This window comes from Pteropus alecto, unplaced genomic scaffold, assembly GCF_000325575.1.
Source record: "Pteropus alecto unplaced genomic scaffold, ASM32557v1 scaffold60, whole genome shotgun sequence".
NCBI classification, from domain to species: Eukaryota; Metazoa; Chordata; class Mammalia; order Chiroptera; family Pteropodidae; genus Pteropus; species Pteropus alecto.
In genome coordinates this window covers 5,720,568-5,728,719 of record NW_006430726.1, presented here as the reverse complement: position 1 = coordinate 5,728,719, position 8,152 = coordinate 5,720,568, and the positions used below count along the sequence as shown (strand labels likewise).

The following is an 8,152-nucleotide window of genomic DNA, read 5'->3' as shown; positions in this document are numbered from 1 at the left end:
GGCGGGTCGGTGGCTGGGCGTCAGGGGCGCGGGGGAGGAGCCAGTGGCGCTGCCCGCCTAGCAGCACAGCAGCTATAAAGCTTGGCGCTGGCTGGGCAGCAGGGAGCCGAGCAGAGCCGAGCGCGGGGAGGTCCAGCCAAGCCTGGCGAGCAAAGCAGCTTGGGGAGCGCAGCAGGGCCTGAACCCCACTTTCCTAGACGAACCGCCACTCCGCCTGCTCAGGTCTGGGAGCTCGCAGACCCAGCAGTTTGCTGTGAGACACGCCGGCCACTGCGCTCCTGGCCCGCGAGGCGTGGTACCGACTCAGCTACCGACCGGGAGGTAAGGGGGCCGGCCCGGCGCGCAAGGCTGCACCGAGCGCCCAGCCTCCGAGGGGAGGGAAAGACCGGGCTCCGGCGCCTCCACCCGTCGCGGGGAAAGCGTTACCCGGCATCAGCTTCTGTTTGTCCACTCTGTGCTGTGCAGTCCGCCTCTGTCCGTCTGTCTGTCTGCGCGTCTTTTGATGGGCACGTGCCCCTGTCACTGTCCTCTGTGTATTTCTGTGAAATTGTGTGATCCTTTGCAAGCGACAGGTACTGGCAGCGCCAGTGTCCCCGGAGTGCATCCAGCGACGGGCAGATCCTGGCTTTCCGTAGAGTCCCCCTTTCTGAATGGCTTGGGACCCTTGTGCCCGGGGACAGAGTCCTCCGAGGGACTGCTCTGAGGGTCAGGTCTCGAGTCTGGCCGACAGAGAACCGCTCCCACTGTGCACCAGTGGGCGTGCACCTGGCAACAGGTCTGCGCCCTGCCGCTGGGTCTCAGCACCCTCTTCTCTCTGGTCCCCCCTCCGCCTCGCACTGCAGCCCTGCTCCCGCACTCCCTGACAGTGCTGGGCACTCGGTGTGGCCCTGACCCTGAACCGGGCGGAGGCAATTGAATTTTAGATGGCATGAGGGTCCCTGCATATGTTTTCACTGAGATTCCAAACCTGGCATCGCTGGAAGAGGGTTCAGTGGTCCCTGGCAAGGAACGTCAGCTCCAAGAAGGGTTGAATTGGGTTGGGAGAAAAGGCAGGGACCTCGCTGAGCAAAGGCCAGGGCCGAGGCCAGGTCTCCAGCTCACCGCGCTGAGGACAAGGGCCAGAAACATTCTGGAATGGACCTGGCGGGACGCAAGTGCTCTTGAAAAAGGTGCTCAGTGTGCTGGGGCCCTCAGCCGCAGACTCGCTCTCAGCGCCCTCGGCGACCGCCGCCATTCCCCGAGGGTCCGACACTCCGGCCGTCCCAGGCGCACCGCCAGCAGCCGGGTTTGAGGTCCTGACTTCTACTCCGTGCAGCCAAGGCTGCCCACAGGTGAGAACTCCCTTTTAAACTAACCTTTTGATGTGTTAGCCAGCGCCTGGCTGCAGCCCCATCCCGGAGATGGTGAGCCTGGAGCGAGTCTCTCCACTCCGGAGTCTGGAGAGAGCCCGGGCGCGCCCGAGGGGCGGGGAGCCGGCGGCTCTGCGTGCCCAGGCGCGGCGCCACCATGGACAGCTCCCAGCCGCTTCCGCACCGGGTCTGTGGCCCTGGGTCTTCAGGAAGTCGCGCGCTTTCCTCCCAGACACAGGGCGTTGGTTGGGGCGCAGGCCAGGAGGACAGGGACGGCTGGTGTGCGGGAGTCCCCGGTATCCTGTCCCAAGGCGGCATGAGCCACTCAGGAGGATAAAGGGAGCTTGTGGTTTGTGACCAGGTCCTGGCTCAGGCTGCTGCTGGGCTCTGTACAGGACCTGCAGTATGGTGTCACTACGGGGCCCCTCAGAGCATTGGACAGGGGCAGTGAGATGATGCCAAACTGAACTAGGGACGCTGCTCAAATTGCTTTCTGTGCGTGGTCTAGGGTCATGTTCCGTTTTGCTAAATTATTTAGTAAATAAATATTGGTCAGATATATTAGTTTCACAGAGACAGTGACAAGATGGAGAAGACTCACATAGGGTAAGTTTATAGAGAATGTGTTTGGGTGCATTTGCAAAAGCAGCTAAGCTCTTTTCTGATCATAATTGTTTTCTTAAAGGTGCTTGACGCTCTTAAAGAAGCTTCCAGCGGTTCCTCTTCAGCCCACTAGATGATTTTTCTTGTTGGTTGTTTAGAAATGGGTGGGAGAACCTGTAGGGATTAATCTGTGCAAATTAAGCATGTTCTGCGCCGCCCCCCCCCCCATAAGAATTGATGCTGGCTGGGGTTCTTTTTTGTCATCTCCACATATAGAGAAGTGTGAATCTTCCTTCATTTTCAAAATGCAAGAAATTCAGAAGGTCTGCTTTGGTTTGTGACTGATGAAGGTCCATGGAGTGTAAAAACAGTCAAGCTGCTTTTTTTTTTTTTTTTTTTTTTGAACACGCGTGGATGAGACAGCATGTGTGAGTTTTTGAAAGTCACTTAAGCTCTGTGCCTGTTTCCTCATCTGTAAGCTGCTGACAACACAGTCTCCTTGGTTGAGTTGCTAATGAGAATTAAGCGGCACAATTAAATCACTTCGCCCAATGCCGAGCGCAGAGACGCTCTTAGAGTGATGGCGATCACAGGTGTATTTTAAAGACAGTTGTGCATTTCTTTCGACTTATGTTCACCAGCCCTCTGCTCCCTCTTCTAACCTAATCATTGTTTCATAGGGACCTCATCTCCAGTTTATTTTCAATTTCGAGAACTTGATGGAACCCACGAAAGTGCTGAAGTTGATCAATACGCCAAAAGAAAAAAGAAAAAAGAAAAAAAGAAAAAACCTAATTCAAGAATAAATAGAAGAATTTTTGTGTGAGATGACTCAGTCGCCTATTTTTCCTACCCGTACCACTTGGAGGCACGATAAAGTAAGCCATGTTGAAAATATCATCACTTCCCTCTGGTTCGACTGATCAATTCTTTCTGGTCTCTCTCTCAGAAGAATGCAGGTCCTTCCAAGGGGCCTCCTTGTCGTGCTGGGGGTGAGGTTCTTTTGGGTCTCGATGGGGAGTGGCCTGCAGCTGCAGGATGAAGCGAGCTCTCGCTGTCCTGGGCAGCACCCAGTCTAGGAACCCTGAGTGGTCATTCCCGTGCAGGAAGCACATTTCTTCCTTTGTGCCCGGAGCCTTGCTGAGCTGTGAGATCCTCACCACCTCACCGAGACGGTCTGCCTGGAGCACTGGCCACTTACTTGGTCCTGGGAGGATGTGAACATTCCTCTCAGCTCCCCCTTTAGGGTTCCGTCTGACAGAAATCACCACAGAATTTTGGATGATGGAGTTATAATGGGCCCAATCTTACAATTAGGTTTCTTCTCCAGAGAGAGAGAGAGACAGAGACAGAGATAGAGAGAGAAGGACGGAGGGAGAAAGTGTGTGTGCACGTGTGTGCAAGTTTCAAATTCTGGTGCTAGATTTTTCATCTCTCTCTCTATTTTTTTTAGCAAATCAGAAGTAATCTTAGCTCCCTCCATCTGAAAGCAGCGGAGCCACAGGTGCTAGAGTCCTCTTTCACCCGCTGGCAGTGTGACCGGAGAAGGAGAACATGGGCCCTGGCTGACCTCCAAGTCCTGGCTGTCTCCTCTGGACTCTCACGCAGCTTCCGGTTTCTGGTAGGACAACTGCTGAGCCACAGAACACTCTTGCAGTACGGGGCCATGTGGGGAGGGACTGCCACGAGAGGTAGAAAGGGGTCTTGGAGGCCTGGTAGCATTCTGTCTGAGCCCCTGGGACAGACACATCAGATGGCAAGTACAGCATTCAGTGAGGGAGGCCCATGGGATGAGCGGGGTGGATTTGGGGACTCTCAGCCTCCTTCAAAGCCCCTGCTTAAGTGACCCCCTTTCCGTGCCTCTGTGGTATTGGCAGAGCAGCACAATTTGGTGGGATAAATGCGTTTTACCTTGGTAGTTATAGCTCAAAAGAGAGATGCGAGCATGTGGGCTGGGCTCCTGAAAGGAGGAGTGCTGCGTTTGTGGGCTGCAGCCACAGGTCTCGTTTCCGCGAGCAGTGCAGGCTGCATCTCACTGCCCGCGTGAGGGCAAGCACCTGGATGTCTGGTCTCGTGGCGGCGCTGCATCTGCTGCCGCCTCCGCCTGGCTCTCGCCATCATGCGGAGACAACCCAGTTTCCTTCGAGCAGAGAATGGGCAGAGACCACATTCTTGCTCTCTCATGTAGGGTTAGGTCAGCAGGCGGTCGGGAGTGCCGTGGGTGGGGGCGGCTTCTCGGTGCTGACTGCCTTTTCACTGTGTTGCCAGCTGTGCAGCTGGGCCCTGAGCTCCTTGTCCGAGAGTCTGGCGCATCGAAACCTCGTTAAGCTGGGTAGGACGGTGGTGCTTAACGTCGTGACTCTTGATGTCTGCGTCTCTTTGTCCCAGCCCACTCCTTCCCGGGGCCATCATAGCTTCCTTCTCCCCCGGTCTTTTTTTTTTTTTTGCTGCCTCTGTCTGCTCTGGTGCCCAGCTTTGTTCAAACGTGGCTCTTCAGAAGGGAGGCCACAAGCAGAGAAGTGTCATCAAATATACATTTGCTTTCTGCTTAGTTCCCTCGGTGCCAGGAAACACACTTCCCCACCCAGCAGGAGAGGGGCTGGCACTCCTCTGTGCGCTGCTCATTTGCAGGGCCCATCTCTAGGCTCAGCTTGGCTCCAGCAACGCAGACCCATCCTTGTCTCCCCACCCCTGCAGGTGAGGGAGCCCTGGGGGACAGAAGCAGGCCGGCTTCGCCCCACCGGCGCTCACGCAGAGCAGGTTTCTCTCTCCAGCTCCGGACAGTCTGGCTCCTCGCTCCGGGAAATCGCTGAGGCCTTATCTTTGAATCTTCCGCAAGAGCAGTCACATAATAGATTTAGATATGACTTCGGTTTAAAGTGCTTTGACCAGACAACTGCTTTTGAAAACTCTGTGATTCTTTTTCTCAGCTGTCCGTAGAACAGCTTAGCCATTATGCATTTTCTTTTCAGGGAACGCACGGCTTGAAGCTGGTCCTTCTGGTATGCAAAGTATCTGTGCCAGACACCGCTTCTCCTGTTTCTGGGAGGGCTGCGGGCTTCCCCAGGAGCCTGCCGCACTGCTTTGCCTTTTCCAGGATCACGGGGGAGCTTGTTAAAACGCAGGTTCTGATTGGGCAGATCTGGGGCGGGGCCTGGGCACCTGCATTTTTATCGAGGTCCCAGGTGATGCTTCTGGTCCACAGAGCTTTCCACGTCATTGCTGATTTTCTAACTTAAGTCTTTTTGGTGTAATTTAAGTCAGTTTCTGATGTCCAACTCGATGGGGCCCAGCTGGCCAGTGTCCTCCTAATGACCTTGTAACGGCCCTTCAAATTCTTGTCTGGTCTGTAAATTGGAATTATCAGTAGACTAAATATCTGGAACCCCTTTGAGTTCCCCTTTCCCTGTCATAATAAATTTTCCGAAGCTCTCTGCACCAAGTTACTTTTAAGTGCCAGCCCATTGTGCAAGTGGCAATTTATCTTTGCCGGGTGGAGGCATTTGAATGTAATTTCGGTGGTTTTAAGAGATCACTTGGGGATTTCATGTCACTCTGCTTCCAGACACTGAGAATGCATGTTTACATTTAAACAACTTTACTTGACTCTAAAGATCACATCTTGTTTTTTGAACCTGAAAAGGAAATCGAAAGCTCAGTGATCTTCCCGCAGCTCGCATTTGCCTCCTTGTGCCATTCCTGTGAGGAAGAGCAGGTCATCACAGATGACTTCTGGTCAGTGCGAGAGGCAGTTGTGCATTTGCATCATGTCACCCACTGCTACATCCGGAAGCAGAAGTTCTACAGGGCAGGCCCTGTGTTAACCACTGGGGCAGCAGAATGGAACGGTCCCTGCCCTCCGGAACCAGCAGTCTAGTGAGGGGAGCAGACGCCTAAGCCCAGTTGCCATGCTGTGTGATGGAGGGCTAGGACAGATGGGTCAGGTAGGGTGGCGGGCAGGGGCCTGCCAGGTGCAGGGGAGTCGGGACATCCCAGAACGCTCTCCTGAGCAGGAGCGTGGGTGCGCCCGGAAGGATTGGCAGTTTACAGGAGTTTCGTGGGGAGGAAAGGGGATGTAGGGTGTGCAGGGCAGAAGGCATCCCGCACGGGGAGAAGCACAGACAGGCCCAAAGCCCTCACCTTGGGCAGCCCCTCAGGTGTGCGGAGCTCCGTACCTCCCGCAGGAGTGTAAGCTCGCTTACCTGCCCAGACCTTGGGCTGCACCTGGCAGAAGAGGCAGTCCTTCTGGGCAACAGCAGCCCTCTTAGACCAGTGGTTTAAAATTACTTTACCCATAAAACGTTTTTTGTTCCGACAAAATATTACTAATTTCAACTTACAGAGCAGTTAAGGAGCGGGGGCTCAGTTTCTGTCTCGAGGCCCTCGGGGCCGCACGGAGCTCTGTGGGTTCCCATGGTACAGTCTGCAAACCTGGGTGGTTTCCCTTTGCCTTTGGCAGTCAGGCTAATGGTGCTACCTCAGTGTTATTGTGGGTTGTCTTGCTGTGTCTTATGTCTTCTCAATATTCTGGGAGTCTCGCCGGTTTCTCTGTCAACAATTTTCAGTGATGTGAAACCAGAATTATCCTTTGTGTGACAATCTAACAAATATGGGGTCCATGGGAGTCCAGTGGGAAAAGCTATGACAGGTGCTGGTTCACAAAACTCAAGCTGTCGCTGACCACCAAGGAGGAAAATGAGACGTGAGCTTGTAAAAATGGACTTTTTATTTTCAACCTTGTCAGTCGATTTTGTCTGATCTCCTAAGATTTTTCAGATTCTATAAATACTGGCAAGAAAAAAATAGAGCTCATTTCCAGGGTGTAAGATTTGACAAATTCCAGTCAGGATCTTGCATCCCTTGTCACTGACGTGAGGCAGCTGAACCTGAGCGCGGGATGTCTTTGTGGGGTTTGACACAGGCCTGTAAGCCAGATGTGCGAGAATGGGTCGGCCGGCCAGCATGCGGCGGAGGGATCCAGTTCAAGGGGTGGCTCCTCTGCCTCCTGTAAATACCCCTAAAGGAAGACGGTGATGGTGGGGGGCAGCTCCAGCGAGGAGTCCCCCCACTCGATGCCAGCGGTCCCCGTCCTTAGACCCCTGAAGAAGCCCTCTCGGCATAGCCAGCTCCAAAGCACAATCATACGACTGATTTAAGGTGATGAGGGCACCCCAGCTCTGGCAGAATTCCACTGGGCATGCGGGGGGACCCCAGCAGAGGAAAGGGCAGAGGAAGACCCCTGTTGAACTGAGTGGTGTCAGGGGAGGCCGGATGCTCGTGGGTGATCAGCAGGCTTCCTGTGTGGGGGCATCTGGCCTCACGTCCAGGGGTCTTTGCATCAGTCCCCATTGCCATGGAACCTGGAACACTCTGAACTTGGGGCTTGACTCCCAAACCGTGGGGATTCAACCTCTCCTTCCTAGGGCTGGGCTTAGGCTGGCTCCTAGGCCACCCTGACCTCTTGGCACAGGTGGCGAAAGACACTGGTTCCCTTGATGCCAGTGAACTGTCGAGGGGGTGGCCAGCGGTGATCCTGAACTGTCCCCTTGGATGCAGTGGCTGGTGCCTGGCGCTCACCGTGCTGCATGCTCTCCTTCCTATCACTCCCCCGAGGGGGTGACGGTGTCCGCAGGTGAGGTGAAGACATGATGCTCACAGGTGCGGAGCTGGTGCCGCCTGGCACCTCGGGCTTTTATCTAGCTTCTCGCCCAGGGCATCACTTACTTGCCCTCTGTCCAGGGCTCTTGTCCTCGCTGTGTGGTTGGCCCTGTCGTTCCCAGCTTAGTCTCCTCGAGTCCCGGCTCTCCAGAGCCTCCCAGGCTGACAGCGGGTGTGGTGTGCAGAGCTTCTCCCTATAGAGAACAGGAGGGATGAGTAGGGGGCAGCTGATTTGGGCAAACTATTACAAAATCAGAGAAAAAACCAAACTGGTGGTTTATGACAGGCCTGTTTCGAAGCTGACTGTCTTACAGTCTCTGAGTAATTCACTCGTGTGCTGATTTTCCAAAGGTTCGGGTTCAGGAAAACCTCAAACATCGTGGCTAAGTACTTTTCCTTTCCTTTAAAAATTATGTTTGTTTTCAGAGGAATTCAATCCATATGTTTCAGATCCATTTCTGTGTTACTCAGCAAAAGGCTGTTTTTCTCCAGCATTGCTGAGCCGTTACTGTGCTTCCCCCCTTTCTCGCCCCCCGTCGCCC

The 8,152-nt window shown here is 54.4% G+C and overlaps 1 protein-coding gene across 9 annotated transcripts in view; it reads left to right on the top strand.

The window, feature by feature from the left end:
- The window catches only part of CEMIP (cell migration inducing hyaluronidase 1), a 164,817-nt gene that overhangs the window by 33,915 nt on the left and 122,750 nt on the right, over positions 1–8,152 (top strand). For 7 of the 9 annotated variants that reach the window (XR_003047659.1, XR_003047660.1, XR_003047662.1 and 4 more), the window contains exons 3-4: positions 2,633–2,830; positions 3,406–3,573. The gene's annotated coding sequence lies outside the window, so the exon portion shown is untranslated. The other 2 variants (XM_015594277.2, XM_006905318.3) reach the window with 2 other exon arrangements.